General features: G+C 35.7%; 1 pseudogene; it reads left to right on the plus strand.

Moving 5' to 3' along the window:
• The first annotated feature begins 311 nt into the window (after positions 1-311).
• Positions 312-23391, plus strand: part of LOC114652787 (uncharacterized) — a 33020-nt pseudogene continuing 9940 nt past the window's right edge.

Genomic DNA, 23391 nt, shown 5'->3' on the forward strand with positions numbered 1-23391 from the left:
CAATGCGCCTGCTCACCCACCTAACCTTGAAGATGACATCCTCGAAGAGTTCAGGTTTATAAAGGTTCTCTACCTTCCACCCAACACCACCCCTATCCTGCAGCCCACGGATCAGCAGGTGATTTCTAATTTTAAAAAGCTCTACACCAAGCACCTGTTCCGCCGCTGCTTTGAGGTGACGGAGAGCACAAACCTCACCCTTCGATAACATTGTGATATGCCTCAGAATAATCGATTTGGCCTGGCAGGGTGTTACAAAGAGGACATTGACCTCTGCGTGGAAGAAGCTGTGGCCTGAGGTTGTGTCTGAAATGGAATTTGAAAGACCTGAATCTGAAGCGGCAGTTGTGGAGGAGATTGTATCCCTTGGCAAGACCATGGGCATGGACATGGATGAAGGTGACATCAATGAGCTCATCGAGAAGCACTCTGAGGAACTGACAACGGAGGAGCTTCAGGAGCTACAGACACAGCAGCACACGGAGGTTTTGCAGGAAATAAGTGACGCGGAGGAGGCGGAGGAAGTTATCTCTACAAGTGAGATAAAGGAAATGTTGGGAATGTGGGAGAAACTTTCAGATTTTATTCAAAAGAAACACCCAGAAAAAGTTTCAACTGGGAACGCGACTGCGCTATTTAATGACACTTGCATCACGCATTTTAGAAACATTCTGAAAGGGAGGATGAAACAAACCTCATTGGACAGGTTTTTTTCGAAAACCCCTGCAGGTGAAAGTGAGGTAGGTGTGGCGAAAAGGGCAAAAATCAGTGAATAACATTCAGTTCAGCCTTTCTCCACCACCTCCGTCAGCATCTTCAACTCGTCTGATCTCCAAGGTAATTGCTGTACGTTATACTGTACTGTACTTAATACAACCAGTTTATGGCAGTACATTCTATTGTATTGTGTTTTTATAAGACATTTTTCTTATTTAAAAACATGTAACAAAAAAATTGCATTGTTTTTTGGGGGTCCGGAACGGATTAATGGCATTTCAATTCATTCAATGGGGAAAATTGATTTGAGATAAGAGCATTTTGACTTACAAGCTCGGTCACGGAACGAATTAAACTCGTATCTCAAGGTATCACTGTATATATATACACAATCATAATATCTAAACAATGTTCTTCAGCATATTCTTCATTAACAAAATGCCACAGAGCAGCTTTAGACAAATAGATAATGGATGTATGGGTGGATGGATGGATGATAGTACTTTATGTGTCCAAAAGAGAAAATTTAGCTTTTTACAGAAGGTTGAAAGTATAGAAATATTATAACACACAACTACAGCATCCTATTATTACATAAATACCATGAATTCCATCTTTGAAATCAGAATCAACTGGCAGCTAAAACTTCACTACCAAGAAATGAGTACCAAGGTTAGAAAAAGATCCTTTGTGGATTCTCAATAACACTTTTCAGGTTTCTTTTGACACCTGGATTCTTATACATGATCAGATTTAACACTTTGTGTATCTGCTCTTTCTATAGACTAAAGCAGGGAATCCTGCAGACATGTCTTGAATGTTGGATAATTGCTGAGAGAAAGTGTTTAAATTTTTACCTAAATGTACTTTTGTAAATGTACTGTACTTCATTCTGTTCAGAAGATACATAGCACAGGCACATATTTAAGCATATAAATGTAATCTAGACATATTTAAGACAATATTCTGGTCTCTCTGCATGCTTCTATACATTCATTTCTGCCTTCTAATAAGCAATGGGTTCTTGGAAGCAATCTCACTAAAGTGCATTATTTTGAATACTAGTAAGTATTCATAAACTAGTGTGATTAATATTTTCTGCTTTTGATTTATTTTATAATAAGGTGTCTCATTCAAAAAAGATACCTACAGTCAGGAATAGTTGAGTATTTAAATTTTACTCCAGTGCTTTTATGATTATTTTAATCTACAATATTTAATAATTAAAAAAAAAAATACATGTTGCTTGAACTCTTATAAAATCATTTGAGAAGCTGATTAAAAGCTTCTCAAGAGCTCTGGCATATCATGAAGCTTACAAATTTGCATGCAAGGTGAAGAGTGTTATAATTAACATTGTTATAACATTCTTCTGTAGGACCATGAAAAGGTCACTTAATCTGTCTCTCCTTTCATTACAGAAAATTGTAAACAATACAGGTATAAATCCTTGGGGATGGTGTTCATTGTAAATGAGGCAATATAAAATAAAATTGGCTGGTAACTGCTATGCATCTTATTTAATGCACAAAACATCCTATTAAACATATATCTGGGTAGACATTGCCAAATATAGATACTTTGCTTGGAATACTTGTGATTACATTGCCTGTAGGACCTACCAGTTATTGAAGGGCAACATTTCTGTGCAGTGTGCTTAAAAGTGAAAACATTCCAACTAATCACTATTTTTTTTGACAGTGGGGAAGTGTGGCAGAGCTGGAAGGAAAATAAAAATTTCTGTTTCTCCTTCATATTTTCTCTTTTATTTATAAAGATAAAATCTTTTCTACTGTAATTATTCTGTCATAGGGGCTACTGTATATGCTACAGTCTTTACACTGTATAACTGTTGAAACCTTAATTTCTTTGGATTAATGCTTGTCATGTACATTACAACAAGTAAAATGGTACTTTTCTCAACCTTACAGAAAATTTCACATTAGAATGTGTTAATTACAAATACTCAATATGACAGACTGCACTATATTTATTCCAAATTTATAAAGGTATATTTCTAAAGGGGTTAAAGTTCATTTAAGTCTGAAGTTAATCATCTGAGGAAATAACAAAGTGTGCCATGTTTCTGACAAGATTTTGCAGAAAATTGGTGCCTGAAGACATTTAAGGGTGGGTATGCCTAGAGGCGTTTGAGGCAAGGTTTGCTGATATTTACTAAAAAAATAGGTGGAAATGTTGGAATATAATGACTTTTTCTCTTAGGTTTTTTTTCTTATCATCAATACGACATTCTGTAGATGCAGTATTTCCTTTAAATATCATGGCAGTTTTGTCTTTCAACTTTATTTCCAGTACATTTAATTTTACTTAACCATCCTTACTTGAAAACAGTAAGAAGGTGGTCTTTAGATTTGCGAACATTAAGTAGGTTTTTGCTTTCCTAAACACTACAGTTTTCCCAAAATATTCTATATTATTTAAATTACATTGTTTACTGATTTCTTAAAATGCAAAAATAAAATAAAATAAAAATAATAATTACAGCATAACTCTGTGCTGTTTGAAAATTTAAATAGTAATACATACATGGAAAATCCGTCCAAAAATTTCCTGAATTTGCTTCATCCAGTAGAGGGTCCCTGGAAGCTGGAGCTTATCTCTACAATAATATGGCACAAGGCAGAAACCAACCATTTCCATCCCCTTGTCATCATATTTTATTTATTAGCATTGAAGATGTTTAATTGATAAATACTGATGAGTGTTCCAAAGATAACATACAGTATGGATTCATATACATAGACATATTCTCAAGCTTGATAACTCCAGTACAGGAACCCAGGAGGCCTGGGCTACCCTGGCAGCACTGAGTGTAAAATGGAACAACCTTGGACAGGATTTTATACAGGGCACGATCTCATACATTGACCCTGGGGATAAAGTAGTGTTGCCATTTAACCTAACCAGTGCATTTTTGTGACCATGAATGGAAAACACATAGGAAAATCCAAACAAAAATATAAAGAACTCGCAGACTAAACACACAGAAGGTGAAGAGCCACAGGATGCTGCATTCATGAGGCAGTAATTCTAATCACTGCACCAACATGCCATTCAAACATAAGATAACATACAGCTAATGGAAATACATGAATGTTAATGAATGGGTGACAACTGACACAATACACACAGTTTCCTTTTTTGTATTTAAAATCAGTATATTCATCCAATGAATAAGATAATCCAGTGCCATTTCCATTTATTGTTTATTTGTTATGTCAGATTCCTTTGTACATTAGAACTGATCTCTGGTAAACCTTTTTTAAGGTTTTTAGAACATGTTTACTGAGTGTCTGTCCACTTTTAACAATTTCATTTGCAGTTACACTAACACACCTCACTTTTTTCTCTTTCATTTTCATATCTTTTCTTTTATGAATCCCACCTTTCAACATTTCTTTTTTTCAATTAAAATTGTATTAGCACCTAGATTTTTTTTAATTCCATGCTTTCTTATGGATTATAACCTTAGAAAAATTATGACGAGAATAGACCATGCAGTCCAGCAAAGATCATTGACTTTATTCAATAAATTCTTCCAAAATGATACCAGGTCTAGTTTTGAAAATACCCCAAGTCTTACTGTCTACCACACTACTTGGTAACTTATTCCACTTGTCTGTGGTTTTCTGTTTGATGAAAAACTACGTAATGTTTGTGCAAAATTTACCCTTAACATGTTTCAAATTGTGTCTCTTTGTTGTTGAAATCATTTCAAAGTAACCTGCCTGATCCGCCTAATTTACTAATTCCTTTCATAATTTTAAACACTCAGCCTTGTCACATTTTTATCTCCTTTTGCTTAAACTGAAAAGGTTAAATTCTTTTAATCTGTCCTCATAACTCTTCCCCTACAGTCCTGCAATCAGCCTAGTTGATCTTCTTTAGACTTTTTTGAGTGCTTCTGTGTCTTTTGTAGCCCAGAGACCAAAACTGCACACAGTACTCCACATGAGGCCTCAGAAATGCATTATATAACTTAGGCATGACCTCCTTTGACTTGAAAGGATTTAGTAGACTTTTAAATGAGTTCAGGAAGAGCACACGCACACAGCTGGCAACTAGTTAAGGACAAATTTCACGTAAACATTAGGAAGTTTTTCTTCACACAGAGAAACATAGACACATGGAATAAATAATAATGCGGTAGACAGCAGGACTTTAGGGACTTTCAAAACTAAAAGTACAGTAAGTGGATAAGACTGGTGAGCTTTGTTGGGCTGAATGGCCTTTCTAAATCTTTTTAATGTTCTAATTTATCCATTTGTATATATAAAACATGCAAAACACATACATTTTTTGCTAAAATATGGTTAAATAGGCAATTCCAGAATAATAATTGTATATCATAAACAAACTAAAGTGTCATTGGACTACCCTTTTGATCTGAAGATCTGCCTTTCCTTTTCACTTGTTGGCCAAGAGTCTGTCTTCACTATAAAGTGCATAGAATAAGTATCTTACAAAGTATATCATTTTTGAGTGTATCATTTCTTAGTATTAAAGATTTAATTTGTATGGCTTGACATTAGAAATGGTGTGCTGTTTTTATCAAACAAATATAAACACTGCGTCAACAGAAGCTACTCTATTTCAGGATAACTTCATGTATGTAAAGGTGCTTCCTTCTGATGCCATGTTCTGTTTGAAGAAAAAAAAAAGAGAAAATAAGAAAGGATTAAAATTCAAATCAACCAAGTTTGACTGATTTGAAATAAATTCAATAAAATGTAAAAAAAAATCAAATATTTGGCTCCCAAAGACAAGAACTAAAGGAGAGGAGAGATACATTGCAAGAAAGGTCATTTTTATCTTATCACTTCTATTCTATTATAGTTTTAAAAGTGAATTGTTCACCACATTATAAAGCGTTTGTTCATTTTGAAAGCCCTTATGCAAACTAAATATTTTAGTATTCATTTTACTGTTTTATCTTTTGATGTCATAATTGCTAAACAATTAGCCTTTAATTTGTTTTTTTTATGTAAAGGCTGCACTCACATATCATTTTTGCAAGTCCTTTCATTTATTCAGTGCCTCGATCTCTGTGTAAAGACTTTGTGTATGCAAAAACTATAGGATTGTTTAAAGTATGCAAGTATAACAATGCCCAATTTTGCATATTTTCTAATGTAACTAAAACTCAAAATAATATTTAAACAAAAACAAAAGGAATGAAGAATTATAATAATTCAGGTGTTTTATCTTCAGAGATATGTAGACTGTATACTCAGTATAGCAAACGAATGCACAAAATGAATATAAAATAGATAACTTTCTGGACACATTACACATATAAACCAGAATTAGCAGTTTAACCAGAAATTACATTTGAAAAGCCTCACATTTTAAGCATGATATGTTAGACAGTTAAAATCATTCAACATTTTTCTTATCAGACTTGAAGGTTTGCCTTGTTTTCATATGCAGGTGAAGAGACAAAGTTACATCACTGTGGGGAATTGTGTGCTTTTGCGGTTTGGCTAGTTTTCATGTTTTGAGTATGATTAATCTTGTCAGTAATAATTATCATGAAAAGCATGATTAGGTGCAACCTGTTGTAAAGATGACCAGTTTGACTTCATTTCTTTTTTCCTGATCAGCATATTGTGCCTACTATTTCTATGCAGTCTTGCCACAAAGGAAACTTTTTAGAATAAAAAAATGAGTATGCAGACCCAAGAGTGTTAGTGCCAGAAAGCTTCTAAGTCACATTCGCTATTAATGAAAAATGAAGGGTGCTTGTTATGGTTTGGCTGGTTTTCACATTTTGACAGTGTTACGTATAATTAATTAGGCTTGTCAGTAAAATTACCATGAAAAGCATGATGGGGCGTAACCTGTTGCAAAGGTCCTCGGTTTGACTTGAAGTAATTACTGATTTGGGATTTTTTCTATAAATGTACCATTTAGTCTAATTCATGATGATCATTATTACATACAATGAGTTATGTGACACTGTTTATTTAGATAGTTGACTTTGCTTATGTCAAAGGATTATACGGCTCTCTGAGTTCTTATTTTCTTCAGGATAGTATTTTCTTCAATGAGTGACTTTTTATTAATGTTGAAATTATTTAGTAACAGATGTGTATCCTCCACATTATTTTGTATTCACTTAAATCAATCACATCATCCGCATATACATGTACAGTAAGTTCAGATAATCACTATAAATAAGTATTGCTTTATAGATAATTAAGTTCCATTTTTGTTCTTACTTCTACCACTGTATTTAATTTGATGGGAATGCCATCTTGTCCAGTGTCATCAATTTCTGCCAATGAATGAACTCACATGCTTTTTCTGCTTAGAATCCACATCAAATTTATGCTATGAATATGCACTATTGATTTCTCAGACACTCTAAAATCCCCACTGCGTGACACTCTTGTTAGTGTTTTCAGGTCCTTCTAACATACAGTATGTACTGAATCCAGCTGAGAGTGTTATCCCATCACAGTGACAATTTGTTTCTGTATTTTGTTTGTTTGGATTTGTTTTACCCACTATGTAATTCTTTTGCCTTTTTCTTATTATCATATTTTTGCATGTATTTATGGGATTTTTTTTTGTAAAGTTTTATTTAAAAGCTGTTAATTTTGGTCTGCGTGGGTTTCCTCCGGGCGCTCCGGTTTCCTCCCACAGTCCAAAGACATGCAGGTTAGGTGGATTGGTGATTCTAAATTGGCCCTAGTGTGTGCTTGGTGTGTGGGTGTGTTTGTGTGTGTCCTGCAGTGGGTTGGCACCCTGCCCGGGATTGGTTCCCTGCCTTGTGCCCTGTGTTGGCTGGGATTGGCTCCAGCAGACCCCCGTGACCCTGTGTTCGGATTCAGTGGGTTGGAAAATGGATGGATGGATGGATGTTAATTTTGTCATGATGAAGGCTTGATGTTGTGAAATCTGCTTTAGTACAATTGGAGTTATTTTTCTGAATTCATATAAGATTTATTTTTCAGTTTTATCATATGAATACTAATCCCTGTTGATCACATTTGTTCATTGTATATCATAAATTTTTTGCACAGTTAAGTATCCACTCCTTTAATATAACCTATTTTTAGTTCAAGCTCTATGTTGCATTGCAAAGGTATTTTTTTCATAAAATGCAAAACAAAGCTTATAAATCATTATTCTGTGTTGAATTATTTTTCCTATGTTGTCATAGCTTAACTATATTTGTCTTATCTTTCTGGGCTGCATAAATAGTCTAAAGTAATTTTCATACTCTAAATGATTAAAAATCATCTTATTGTCCAATTGCCTTTCTTCTTTATTAAAAAATATCACTTCCACTGTTTTATTTTTCTATCATATCAAGATTTTTTTCCCAGTCATTTACATAATTATACTTTTCTCTCTAATTTCAACCTACAGCTTTCAGCAATATAACTGCAATTCTTAAGTTTATTTCATATAATCTATATGTCAAATATCCAATTATATCATCACAACACCCAAAGACACATGTATTATGGCTAAAATAGTGTCAAATAAAACAATTTATGCAAAACCCTCTCATGAACGGCTGGGGGTGCAGTCTTATGAGAATGAGCTTTTGAATTGAAGCTCACACTAACATCTATTGGTCAGTGGTTCTACTCATTAATAGCTCATTTATTGGCTACCATGCCACTGCAGGACTTATCAACGTGGTAGAACATGGCCTGAGAGAGAGAGCTGATCAATTAGGCAAGAAAACTAAGTGAAAACATGATCAAATATAAAGTATGTATTTATGTACAGTAATCCCTCGCTATATCGCGCTTCGCCTTTCGCGGCTTCACTCCATTGCGGATTTTATATGTAAGCATATTTAAATATATATCGCGGATTTTTTGCTGGTTCGCGGATTTCTGCGGACAATGGGTCTTTTAATTTCTGGTACATGCTTCCTCAGTTGGTTTGCCCAGTTGATTTCATACAAGGGACGCTATTGGCAGATGGCTGAGAAGCTACCCAGCTTACTTTTCTCTCTCTCTTGCGCTGACTTTCTATGATCCTGACGTAGGGGGATTGAGCAGGGGGGCTGTTCGCACACCTAGACGATATGGACGCTCGTCTAAAAATGCTGAAAGATTATCTTCACGTTGCTATCTTTTGTGCAGCTGCTTCCTGAAACGACATGCTGCACAGTGCTTCGCATACTTAAAAGCTCAAAGGGCACGTATTGATTTTCTTTTGAAAAACAAACTCTGTCTCTCTCTCTATCTCTCTTCCTCTGCTCCTGACGGAGGGGGTGTGAGCTGCCGCCTTCAACAGCTTTGTGCCGCGGTGCTTCGCATACTTAAGCCAAACAGTCCTATGAACTCCTTTGAAGAGGAAGATATGTTTGCATTCTTTTAATTGTGAGACGGAACTGTCATCTCTGTCTTGTCATGGAGCACAGTTTAAACTTTTGAAAAAGAGACAAATGTTTGTTTGCAGTGTTTGAATAATGTTCCTGTCTCTCTACAACCCCCTGTGTTTCTGCGCAAATCTGTGACCCAAGCATGACAATATAAAAATAACCATATAAACATATGGTTTCTACTTCGCGGATTTTCTTATTTCGCGGGTGGCTCTGGAACGCAAATCCCGCGATGGAGGAGGGATTACTGTATATCCAAATACCATGCTGTGGCTTAACGACACTGCACCACCATGCCACCCTACATTAAAAGTAAGATAGAATGACATTGATAAGAACATAAATACTATTTGTATGTCAATAAGACTTAATATCCTATTGTTTTGTTTTCTATTGCAAATATGAACTATTGAAGAGACGATATCAGCTGCTTTCTAAGCTGAAATAAAAATTATCATTTGGTGAAAGTAGCTATACACAGTGATTTTTCTGATTTTCAATATTAAATGTGTATAATTTTTGGAACCACAACAGCATTTGATGGTACAATTTATATACATATTTGATTAAAATAGAAAAAAAAGATTTAAATTTGTAGACATTATGTTATGTGGTAGTTAATTCAGGAGGTGCTATGCTCTTGATAGTTGCAATAAACTAATGCAGTGCATGTGTTCAGATAAGGCAACATTTGCATAAAAGGTATTTACTGTAGCTGTTTCTTATGAGCACTGTTTATGAGCGTTACAAAATTGCATGCATTTGTGGCAAATTTAATATATTCTCCCTTGGTATAAACTGACAAATTGAGTGTGTTTTTATATGCCTGTGTATTGTGAACACCTGTCCAGTCTCCCTCCTCCTGACATGTGATCACATTTCTCACAACTTCATAAGTTGCCTGAAAAGAGAAAAAAAAACATAAATCCATTTAGAAATACATACTCATTAGCTTTAGGCATTACTTTTGCTAACAAGTCATCTACTACAGAGCCAGCTATGATTTGTAAACATATAGTAAGATTTAGATTTTGTTGCCCTCTAATTTAGCCCAATGTACTCAGTCAATCATGTGTTTGAGCTCTCACATGCCCCATGGTAGTTAAAGCAGTCAGTTATACTGTAATCTGAAAAACAGAGTAGTTATTGCAAAATGCCGCAAGTAACTGAAAAGATGGCATGAGCTGCCAATCGTTTAACGAGGCCCATCTGTGCCAGTAAGTTGCTTTCACTGTTTTAATTATTTTTCAACCCAAAGTAAATATTTACTCTGCCAAAGAATTAGACAATGAATTAAACATGGCTGTGAATCTTCACATTCTCATTTTGCAATTGATAATGATATGATTATTGTTTGAAGCAAAGTAATAACTTTGAAGAGAGACTCATTATTTGTGTCTGTTTCTAAACTCCTTCAAGTACACACACAGGTACATAATCCTTTGAATACTTAAAATAAAAATATTTGCAAAGGAATGTCTTCTCGCTTGCTGTTTGAAAAGAGGAAAGCAAACAAAGACATAAACTTATTACATTTTGGGTAGAATTTCTATACTATTTAATTCACACTGTTGAAAGTCTCTTCTGTAGTATTTATTGTGAATGTGAACCAAATTTTAGAAAAACAAATTCTCAAAGCCATAGGAGAAAAAATAAACAAACAAGTGGATATCAGAAAAACTAAACTGGCCTTTAGTGAATGCATGGAAAAAAGAGAGATAGAATTTGAAAACTGAATGTCATCTAAAGAATGAAAGAAAAAAAGATTAAAAAGATTAGCAAAAAACTGCTGCTTGGAAATTCAACCAAACTATTTCTTCCTGTGCTTTGTAGAGAAAAGACAAGCAAAATGACACCTTTTATTGGCTAACTAAAAAGATTACAATATGTAAGCTTTCGAGGCAACTCAGGCCCCTTCTTCAGGCAAGATGTAATACAGAAACTGAAGTTCCCTGTGTTTATATACACACTCTAGGACAAGAAACAACACTGGTAAATCTTTAAGTGAGAAATCTTAAATGTAAAAAATTAATAGATTCATTCAGGCTAGGGTTAATTTAACAAGAGAGAGAAGAACAATGTATGGTCAAGATCTCTGGATAAGATAACTGTCCAACAAAGTCCTTTGAAGTTTGTAATGAGTTTTTTCAAAACAATGTGGATCTGTAGACAGGTTGTATGTCATTCTGAGAGATGTAAACAATCCTCATATATGGCCATAAAACTCTTGTCTTTATTCAAGCCATGTTGTAATGTATTACATTTTAGCATGAGTTTAACTTCCCATTCTTTTCTCTCTTGCTGTGTTTTGAAGTTGCCCATAAGCACTGTGACTTTAAAGTCCCTCTCACAGTGTCCATGGCTGTTAAAGTGGGCCGCTACAGGAACATCTGTGTTGCCATGTTTAATGTGGAACCTGTGTAAGTTCATTCTCTGGCGGAGTGTTTGTCCAGTTTCTCCCACATCGAGTGCAGTGTCAGGACATTTCATGCAGAAAATTAGGTAGACTACATTAGATGATCTGCAGGAAAATGATCCCTTTATGTGATGTTCAAGTCGGCAGTGTGGTATAACTATACGGTCTGTATCATAGCTGTGGGCACATGTTTTGCATCTTTTCTGTAAGCATGGAGATGTGCCATTTTCTGTTGGTTCACTTAGGGAGCTTCGGACAATTAGTTGTTGAAGGTTTGGTGGTTGTCTGTATGCCAGGAGGGGAGGTTCAGGAAATACATTTTTCAGTGTTTGGTCATTGTTTAGTATTGGCTGAAGTTCTTTTATAATTTTTCGAAGTGTTTCAAGATGTGGGTTGTAGGTGACAACAAGGGGGATGCGGTTCTTGTTGTCTTTGTTTTTATATTCCAGAAGGTTGTTTCTGGGTATGGCAGTAGCTCTTCTTATTTGAGTGTCTGTTGTTTTGGGGGTGAAACCTTGTCTGATGAAATCTTGTCTGAGCTCCTGCAGTTGTTGATCCCGGTCTGTCGGGTGTGAGCAAATACGATTGTACCGTATTGCTTGGCTGAAAATAATGGAGCGCCTTATATGCTTGGGGTGGAAGCTATCACTTTTCAGGTAGGTCCGTCTGTCTGTCGGTTTATGAAAAACAGAAGTTACAAGGGTGTTGTCTTTCAGTTGAACGGTGGTGTCAAGGAAGCTGACTTCTGTTTTTGAGTAACTCAGCTTCAGCTTTATGTTGGGGTGAAAACAATTATATTCATTATGAAAATGGAGGAGGTCCTTCTCACTGGCAGTCCAGATTATGAAGATGTCATCTATGTAACGGAGATACAACATTGGTTTTACGATGCACATTGACATGAAATCTTCCTCCAATTTTGCCATAAATAGGTTTGCATAGTGAGGTGCAAACTGACAGCCCATTGCAGTCCCCATTTGTTGCAAGTAGCAATCTTGACCAAAAGAGAATAGATTATGTGTCAGAGTGAATTTTATCATTTCTATTACTGACTTTGTGGGTAAATCATGTTGTTTGAGGTACATTTCACATGCCAATATGCCATCATCATGGGGGATGTTTGTGTAAAGTGCCTCAACATCCATTGTGGCCAGTAAGGTTCCCTCAGGTAAGGGGCCTAAAGCAGACAGTTTTTTTAAGAAGTCAGTGGTGTCCTGGATGTAGCTGGTTGTATTACGGGTAATGTACTTCCCTTTCCCAATGAGCCATAAAGTATTTGTGTATGCTGATGCAAATTTTTTGCCCATAACGGTGCCTTTTATTTGGAGAAGAATTGGTTTTTGAATTCAAAGTCAAAGTGATTGTGCTTTGTTTCATGTTCACAATTCCAAAAGGCACTGTGTCATCAATCTTATGTCTGCACTTCTCAGGTAATCCTATTTTGTGGAGACAATTCATTGTAAGTATTGGTTTGTTTAAATATGTTTATAGTTCAGTCTCCTTGTACACTTAAGGTTTGTTGTTCTCCATAGGTCAGTAAATTTGGGTTTTTTGAGGCCTGTTCATTTAAGGTAAAGTTTTCTTCTCTAGAATTTTGTTATTCTGAATGGATTATTTTGGTATTAGTTTGTGTAGTCTCTTGTTTTTGTTGTTATTTTGATTTAATTTTTCAGAGTTCTCCTGTATCTCGGATTTAAATATCATTTAGGGGAATTGTTCCATTTTCTGCTTCCTGGTTTTGATTAGGAAGTATATGTGTATTTTTTCTCCCTGTATTTCATGTTTGTTTTGCCTCTGTGAAGAGGGTGCTTTTAGGGTTAATGCATCCTGTTGTTCTAGACTTTCTGTGCCTTCTTGTTTTTGTTTTCTGAAAGGAAACGTTTGGCATTTGTTTGTATTTCAAGCATTTGTGTTTCTCCATCTTTATTCTTTGCTCCATTGTAGTATCTTACATATGTTTCTGATGAGCAGATACTAACTTATAAGGTGTTTTTTGTCTTCATGTGTTTTGTTTTGAGAGCTTTTATGTGTTGTAACTTGTTTTATTGTTTTTTTTTTCTTCTTCTTCTTGTTTTTATAGTACCAAATCTTTATTTAACTCTGTTTTAGCTGTGTTAAGAGTTTGTTTCACTTTTGGTGTCTACAGTGTAGATACGTATATTTTGTAAAATTTCTGTTTCCATCAAAGATATCCCACCTGTTGACTTATTGTTTTCATGGATCTCTTGGGATTTGATTAGTTGTTTATGGGATTGTTCCTGTCTATATTGATGATCTATGTTGTAAAGGTGGTTTGTAACTCTGGGTCAGAAGATCCTAATCAATCCAATCTGAGATTGCGGGGTATTGGCTGCAGTCTGATTCTGTCTAGTATATAGTATACCATTGTGACAGTTAGAGAAAGAGTTGTACTCATTTTAATTCTCTGTATCTGAATTCTTTGGGATATAATGACAAATGGATGAGATCGTTTTGTAATTTTATTATTAAGTTTTCTTTTTTGCCTTATTTAAGATTTTAGGTTTTTCTCCTATTTGTATATTGTTATTGTTTTGTACTCTTGTTTCTTGGGTACATAGTCTTGTATAACATTTCAGTAGTTTAATTTCAAAATATCTGTGCTGTTTAATCCAGCCACATTTAGTGAAATTTATTTTTTGCCATATTTTAGCTGTCTCCCAAGGAACCTCCCAGTCGTCGTGTAGTAGTAATGAATCCACCTGGTTTGTTAATTCCCTGAGTCTTTCTTCATAATGTTGAATCAAAATTTGCATGGTAGTGGCTTCCTGATTTTTGGTATTGGCAATGATTAATTCTTTTAACTTGTTGATTTGGGTATGCAGGATGTATTTTTTTCTATTCACATACTTGTTTGTCTCTCAGTTGTACCTGGTATAATATCCTTGTAATATAGCTTTACTATTTCATAGTACCTTTGGATTTGTACCCATCTACAGTATATAGGATTCCGCCCTTGACCTCAAATAATGGTTCTTCCATGTTTTTTTTTAAACTTCTTTTGGTGTTTGATTAGTGTTAGGATTAAAAGTATATTATTCAATTATTGATTATTTTTCTTTTTTTCCTTTTGTAGTGTTTACATTTATTTATTTAATAACTAGTGTTTTCTAGTCAGTAGTAATTGCACCCCAACAACAAATTCTGAAAGAAGAAATAGTTTTTCCAAAATAACCATATTACCACAGGAGTTCACATTCCCTGCCTTGGGTAGTTCTTGCAATATACGACACTCCTTGTGCATAGTAGGGGCTTCACTTCTACAGAGAAGAAAACTGCACCATAAAATGTCATGGGAACAGCCTACTCAAAGACAAGGCTACTCTAACAATTAAGTGAGGAAAACCTGATCTATTTTTAAAAGCTCTGTATTTCAAATGGTGTACATATATTTTTCATTTTGCAAGAAAGCAGCAAGCACCATGACAGGAAGATATCATTACCATTTGCATATAAAGATTCAAGCGTAATTATCAATAATTTCTTTGTCGCTATTTCACTAAATTAAACAATCTGCACTAAAGTTAAAATTGTTTTGCATGTTTAATGGTTATAGTCAAAGTTGTGATAAACAGGAGTTCATTTATAGAGGCTCCCAATTATGTTTTGTAAGGATGCATGAGTTAAGTCCATGTTTTCCATCTAAAAGTACATAGAAATGGGGCTAGGGTGAAATATTCAGAATACAAAAGATTAGCACACTTCTCCAACAATCCCCAATAGTCATGCAAGAAAATCTAACAATTCATCAAAAAATAATCCTGCACATCTTGGAAGTAATCATGTAAGAGTAATCTAAGCACTGGGTGGTCAACTGACAGTGCAACAAATTTCACTTCCATGTGGTGGCTTCTTTATAGTGAGATTCAAAAGACAGCAATAGAATAGCAGGTGTGAGAACTAAACTGCTTACTTAATGAGCTGTGATGCTATTTTCATCAGCATTTAAGAGAAGGAAAATTATACAGAAAAATTAAAATACCCCAAGCATGACTATTGCCTGGATTTTACTGTAAATTCTTCTTCCTAATTATTTTTATAGTTTTTTTTTCATTGACTCTGCCAGCAAAGTAGAAAAAAACGTTGCCAGTTAAAAGACACAGTAAGATTCATGCCCAGCCTCGAGTCTTAAGGTAAACCCTATTTTATTGAGGCATCTATCTTTGACTTCTTCAGTGGCTCTGCCTGCACTTATGTGTTTTGTAGTTCTTACAGGCTGGTTAAACAGTACACACCTCTGGAAGTATGGTTCTCATACTATAATAATGGCTAAACCCTGGTATATGGAGAAAGCCAGTGTAGTCTGGTGTTAAATTAATCCGGTGCAGCACCCAGGCTACACATAGAAGTGTTTAGACTAACAATAACAGACAATAAATAAGATATATCATTTATCTCCAAGTGGAAAAAACAGTATTGTAGCAGTCAATGCATAGGAACTACACAGAATTCAAGAGAAAAACTCTAAAATAAATACATATAATTAAATATACAGGGGTGCAGTAAGTTTTTTAGCCAGGTTCTCAGAGGAGCACTAGAAGATATTGTTTGGTAGTCACCCTTTAGGCATCATTGTCTGACTATGCATCCTCCTTCTCCTCCTCACTTTCCTCTGCCCAATTCCTCTTCTTCGCTGCCTTCTCCGCTAGCCTCTTTCTTGTTAGCAGAATATATACTTGCTGCTGCCTGGTTGATCCTATGATGAGCAGTTTGCATCCATAGTTCTATTCTCTTGTAGTGGTCTCATATTTTTGAAGAATGCTAATAACTGTTGTTTTACCGAAATTGTGGCAGCTTCACATTTCCTATGGCCAAGCTGAAGGATGAAAAATTTAAAATGGATCACATGGCTTGACAGATTAATAACTAGTTTCAAACTTTCAGCACATGTACCACTGCTGCCTTTCCTGTACTTGCCCTCACCATCAAGCAAAAGCGTGAACTGTCCAACAGCTTCCATCAGTTTGTCTTTGCATTCACCAATGGTTTCCTGCTGATATCTGAAACATGAGCTCCAAAATGCCACCAATACATCTAATATGTTGGCTAGAAAACCTTGAAAACGCACTGTGCAGACTTCCAGTAGGTCAGTGTCATCAGTTGCAGCTAGCTGAATTTGAATAGCAGGTAACAGCCTTAATATTTTTAATAGTCTCATGCCTCCAAGCAGACCATCTAATGTTGTGAAACTTTCCCAATTTCAGAAAGGAAATGCATTTCTCACCACATAATTTCTTTAGTGCTTCCATTTTTTGCACCACCTTTACGAAAACAATATGTCAGCAATTCGACAACAGAACAATTAAATGTCTCACAGTATGGAACCACGCGAACAACTGACTTCGCACAGTTTTCATGGGTGTGTGCAGTACACAGAATATGAACAAGGGAATCTCCAATCACAGCCATCTCTAGTAGGTTTGGAACAATTCTGTTGTACATACCGATATTGACAGCAGCTTTGTCTGTGCAAACCAATGCCAACCTTGACATTCATTCATGCAATCCTGAGTCACGTAAAAGATTCACGAGCTTGTCAAATTTATCTCATGCAGTTTGATTCACGCCCAATTCAGATAATCTAAGGAAATCAGAGTTAAAACTCCATTGCTGGATATAGACAAAATGTAAACATCTCGTGGTCCATTTTGGTAATATCTTCAGAAAATTCAGCCGACTTTCATTTTTCCTTTAGTTCCAAACTGATTGTCTGGGCAATGCTTTGCATTATTCATGTTCTACCTTCTCGTGAATGATATTCTCCTCTGACATTCACTCCAAGCCTCTTCAAGAGAGCAACAACCTCTGCAAAGGAACACATGGGATGTGTGTGTTTTGCTTTATGAAATGCTAAAAGGAAAATATTACAGAGAGCTTGGCATTGTTCTTCATTTATTTTTCATTTTGGCTACCATGTTTGTCAGCTATAGTATGGGCAGTGTTTGTATGCTCTTTACTCTTTTTCGTGCTTGTCAAACACTGGGTGACTGAAATTCATTCTCCCTGTATAAAAGTACTGGTTATTATCTACTACTTGCACTCACAGCAAATCATACATCACATCCTGCAGTGCTCATCATTAGTTTCAAGCCACAGTATCTCCTGGAGCCATTTTGTGGAGAAAACATGTTTTTTATGCTCAGCCTCCATCTTGGTCTGGCATTTCTTTGCATATGACAGAATGCCAAAGTAATTACTTAAAGTATGTTGGTTTTTTGACATTGTGTCCAATAAATTTTGATCAGTAGTTAAAGTAAAGATAATTTGTTTTGCTGTCTACCAACTCATTACCTGCACATTTACAAGTTGGAAGGGAAACAATGCGTACATTTCCTATTTTTCTTCATGCATTCGCACCGGAGCACTGGTTATGTGTTCTACTGTAAATATATATGCCCATAATATAATTAAAATTATATCTAGTGGTACCCGGTATAAAAGACCAGTAACAGCATTCCCTGGAGCACCTTATGGTAAAGGTGTGCTCTGCAAGTTGACCAAAGTATCATGACAAGAGCCATTCTTCAGGGAAGACAGCAGCTTCCCTAACATCCTTCTCTCTGCCATTGCCTCTAGAAAGTCCAGACTAATATGCAGAACAGTGTCAGTCTGCCTAATAAAATTTAAGTCTGTTGGCATATCTTTCTACTCCTTCAATATAACATTGTGTACAACTGAACACTTGCAATCCTGGAAATTGACGGTAAAGGTAGTTAATATTATGAAAATTAAAAATGAAAGGGAAGTACTTTTTTATAGGTTTATGACAACAATATCAGAGTGTTTTCATTTCTGTACTTACGTTCTGCATTTCTTACTCTTAAGAGATACAAATAGAAATATAAATTAGTATAATATAAGCTGTATAGACCTAGCACCCTGCCAGTTTGGAAAGAGGGTTGAAGATAAATAGAAAAAAGAATATATGAGTTAATGATGTTCAGTATTCAGACGTTGACTACAGGGAGAGCTATTGGAAAGAGTAGATACACTTAAATATCTAAGATCAGTGGTAGTCTGAGATGGAAAACTAGATGCACAGATAACCCATAAAGTGCAGTGCGGAAGGAACAATTTTAAAAAGGTATCAGAAGTATTGTGTGATTGAAGAATTATGGGTTAAAAGTAAGACCAGCAGTGGTGTATGAAGGTGAGACACGGTTAGTAAAGGGAATGAAGGAGAAGAAGTTAGATGTGGCAGAAACGAAAATGTTGAAATGGATGTTAGGAGTTACAAAAAAGTGGGAGAGATATCTAAGAAAGTACAGGAAAGTAGGTTGAGGTGGTATGAAGATTTTACAAGGACAGACAATAAATGTATGAGCAAAAGAATGATGGGAATGGAAGTACAGAAGAAGAGAAAGTGGAGGAGTATGGATAAAGTAAAAGAGGACCTGAAGTAAAATTGTTTGACCTTTGAGAAGGTGCAGAACCAAGATATCTGGAGAAGGATAATTATGCACATTGATCCCACCTAGAAGTGGGAAATGATGAAGAGGAAGAAGAAGACCTAGCACCCTGCAACATTTCTTGGAGTTTTATAGATGAAGCTGCATATAAGCACAGTTTTTCAATTGAGTTAAAATTGCAATCTCATCCTTATTCCTCCATAAGCTCCTTCCTATGCTTAGATTTTACACTCTTATTGGAGATCCACTTTTTATTCTGTCTAGAGCAAGTTAATAAATTTCTGCTTTTTCAGATGTATGTATTTATTGATTTCACAATTTTTTTCTTCCTTTACAATTTTTTTTTATTGCAGACAAAATTTCTAATCCATACTTTTTTTGGTCAATAGAAATATAAACTGTATAATAAAGTTGTCTGTACTCTTGGAAATAAATTATTCTTCAAAATATTCATTAATTTGATTTTCATTGAAAGCCACTAAGTGCCAAGCAACTGTCTTGTAAGTTATGGCCGATCTTATTAATCTTGGCAAGTCACTGGTTCTGTACAACTGCTTCTTATGTCGGGATAGGGAAGACAAGGTTGATGTGATTTCACCCTATGGGGGTTGATTTTTCAGATGAATGGTGACAGTTTGGCAGCTAGTGTGCATCTACATTTCCCTAACTGGCTTTTTTGCTAGTTTATCTTATGCATGACAGGTCTACATATCCATCAGGGAAATATGCTGTTTTCTGACATGTCACATTTATTATTTGCACATTAAATTCACCTTTTAGGTTTGTCAGTAAACTAGGCTAAAAGCCTTTTTAGTATATTAGAATATATGAAAGAAATATTCTTTGATGTGTCGGATGATCCAACTTGCTTTTATTTTCATTACAATGTATTAGGTTAATAATATTTTCTTGTATGTATATATGCACCTTCAGACATTACCTTTGTGGTGATTTTTTAAAAGTGTTTGTCCTTGATATCATTGGAAAAAACTATCAAAAATACTTTGATTGATTCATACCTCCGCCCACTTTCTTGTTTTCTTTTCATAATGTAGGACCAATAACAACTGTCAATTAAATATACTGCTCAAAGAAATTAAAGGGAACACTTAATCACAGTCCAACACCAAGTCAATTAAGCTTCAGTGATATCAGTCTGTCCAGTTAGGAAGCATTGTGAATCAACTTCACCTGTTTTGGTGCAAATGAAAGTGACAACAGGTGCATTGGAGAAGCAAAAGCAAGACAACCCCCAAAAAGGGAATAGTTTTTCAAGTGGTGGCTACAGACAGTTGCTCTCTCCTTATCCTTCCTGACTAATTCTTCTCTAGTTTTGCATTTTGCTAGTGTCCTTGTCACTACTGGTAGCATAATGTGGTACCTGTAGCCAATTCAGTTTGCACAGGTAGTCCAGCTCCTCCAGGATCGCACATCCATACGTGCCATTGCAAGCAGGTTTGCTGTGTCTCCCAGCACAGTCTCAAAAACATGTAAGAAATTCCAGGAGACAGGCTGTTACAGGAGGACAGCTGGACAGGGCTGTAGAAGGGCATCAACCCAGCAGCAGGACCAGTACTGTATATGCTCATTTGTGTGAAGAGGAACAGGAGGAGTCCTACCTCCAGCTGGCTACTGGTGTGCATGTTTGTGACCATATTGTCAGAAACAGACTCCATGAGAGCCAGACATCCTCTAGTGGGACCTGTGCTCACAGCCCATCATCACCATACAGCTCAATTGGCATTCGCCAGGGAATACACAATTGGCAGCTCCGCCATTGGCACCCCGTTGTCTTCACAGATGAGAGCAGGCTCACACTGAGCACATGTGACAGACGTGAAAGTGTCTGGAGATGTCATAGTGAATGCTATGCAGCCTACAACATTATACAGCATGACCAGTTTGATGGTGGGTCAGACATTAATTCAACTGAGAACTTTCTGAGACCTTATGTATTGGTGTATCCAATGCCTCCAAGTAATGCCACAGAGTGTCCAGGAGTTGAATGATGTCATGATCCAGGTCTGGGAGGAGATCCCTCAGGACACTATCCTCTGTCTCACCAGTAGCATGCCCAGACACTGTCAGGAGTGCATACAGGCATGTGAGGACCGTACAAACTACTGAGTCACATTATGAGTTGCCATGATGACAATCACACAAGTTGAATCAGCCTGTGATTTAAATTTTTGACTTTGATTTTCAGTGTGAAGTTGAATCCAGCCCCCAATAGGCTGGTGATTTTGATTATCATTAACCATTGTTACATCATTTTGTTCTCAACAAATTACACAGTATTACTAGATTTTCCACTTGAATATTTTGTTCATCAATATCCAATTTGTGATTTAAGTGTTACCTTATTTTTTTTGAGAAGCGTATGTCTGTATCTATCCAAAATATATTGCAGTAATTGTGCAATAGAGATGGCATCCACATTTGCATTTAGGGGCACTTAAAGTGTATCAGTATTCAACATAAACTACACTGCTCCATACCTCATATCTTCCAAGGATATTGAAATTTAACCAACCTTACCAACTATGAAATATACAGTCACATGGTCTTGATGATTTCTTTTTTTCTGAGAATTGCACTAAGATTAAGAAACATTTAACTTCTATTAACAAGCAGAGAAACTTGGTATTTAGTTGGGTTAACATAAATATTCTTAATAAAGTTTAAGCATTAAAATGATATATTCTTGTTCTCTATTGCAAACATGCTTCCAGAATACTTCCAGTGAAACTTGTGAGGCTTTTGCTGTATTTTTTAATCAAAAAATGTATGATATTAGAAATAATATAGTACAACTCCCCAATACTGATCCTCTTAAACCCCGGTACTCCATTATAAACAAATTAAATTCTTTCACCAGGATAGATTTACCTGATGTATATAAAGTAATTTCTCAACTGAGACCCTCCACCTGCGTATTTGACCCAATACCAACACATTTTTTCAAAGAAGTATCTGGCGTGCTAATTGATAGTATTTTTGACATAGTAAACTCATCATTAGATATGGGGGTCTTTCCAGACTGTCTTAAGACTGCTGTAGTTAAACCCCTGCTGAAGAAAAATAATCTTGACTTCTCTGCTTTTGAAACTTTTAGACCTATTTCTAACCTGCCTTTCTTAAGTAAAATTCTAGAGAAAACAGTCATTATGCAGTTAAATGACCACCTCAATAAACATGCCATTATTGATAAGTTTCAGTTGGGTTTCAGAACAAATCACAGTACAGAAACTGCACTCGTTAAAGTAGTAAATGACTTGCAGGTAAATGCAGACAGAGGCCGTTTATCTGTTCTCATCCTCTTAGATCTGAGTGCCACATTTGATATCATTGATCACAATATTCTTAGAAATCACCTTAGTCAATGGGTGGGCCTCTCTGGCAGTGTCTTAAATTGGTTTGAATCCTACCTGGCAGGTAGAAAATTCTTTGTTAGTTGTGGTAATTATACTTCAAAGACACATTCTATATGGTGTTCCACAAGGGTCTATCCTGGGTCCGCTGCTCTTTTCGATTTACATGCTTCCGTTAGGTCAGATTATCTCAGGGCATATCTCAGCTATGCTGATGACACATAGTTTTATTTATCAATAGCACCTGATGACCCCGACACTCTTGATTCACTGATACAATGTCTCACTTGTGTTTCCGAATGGATGAGTAGTAATGTTTTCAAATAAATAAAGAGAAAACTGAAATTTTAGTGATTGGCAATAATGGATATAATGAGGTTATTAGAAATTAACTTGATGCATTAGGATTAAAAGTCAAGACGAAGGTAAAGAATTTAGGGGTAACTATTGACTCTGACCTGAATTTTAAATCACATATTAATCAGATTACAAGGACAGCATTTATTCACTTAAGAAATATAGCAAAAGTTAGACCTCTTATAACATTGTAAGATTCTGAAAAATTACTTCACGCTTTTGTTTTCAGTCGGCTAGATTACTGTAATGCACTCCTCTCAGGACTACCCAATAAAGACATTAATCGATTGCAACTAGTGCAGAATGCAGCTGCTAGAATCTTAACTCGGAAACAAAAATCCGAGATTATCACCCCAGTTTTGATGTCACTACACTGGTTACCTGTGTCATTTAGAATTGACTTTAAAATACTGCTTATGGTTTACAAAGCTTTAAATAATCTCACTCCATCTTATATTTCGGAATGTCTTACACTTTACACTCCAAATCGTAACCTTAGATCTTCAAATGAGTGTCTGCTTAGAATTCCAAAAGCTAAACTGAAAAGAAGTGATGAGGCGGCCTTCTGCTGTTATGCACCTAAAGTCTGGAATAGCTTGCCAATAGGAATTCGCCAGGCTAATACAGTGGGGCACTTTAAAACACTGCTGAAAACACATTACTTTAACTTTCTTTCTCATAGCTTCATCTTAGTTAAATTCTGATGCTCTGTATATTCAATTAATTATCATT

The sequence above is a fragment of the Erpetoichthys calabaricus genome, chromosome 5 (assembly GCF_900747795.2).
Source record: "Erpetoichthys calabaricus chromosome 5, fErpCal1.3, whole genome shotgun sequence".
NCBI lineage: Eukaryota > Metazoa > Chordata > Cladistia > Polypteriformes > Polypteridae > Erpetoichthys > Erpetoichthys calabaricus.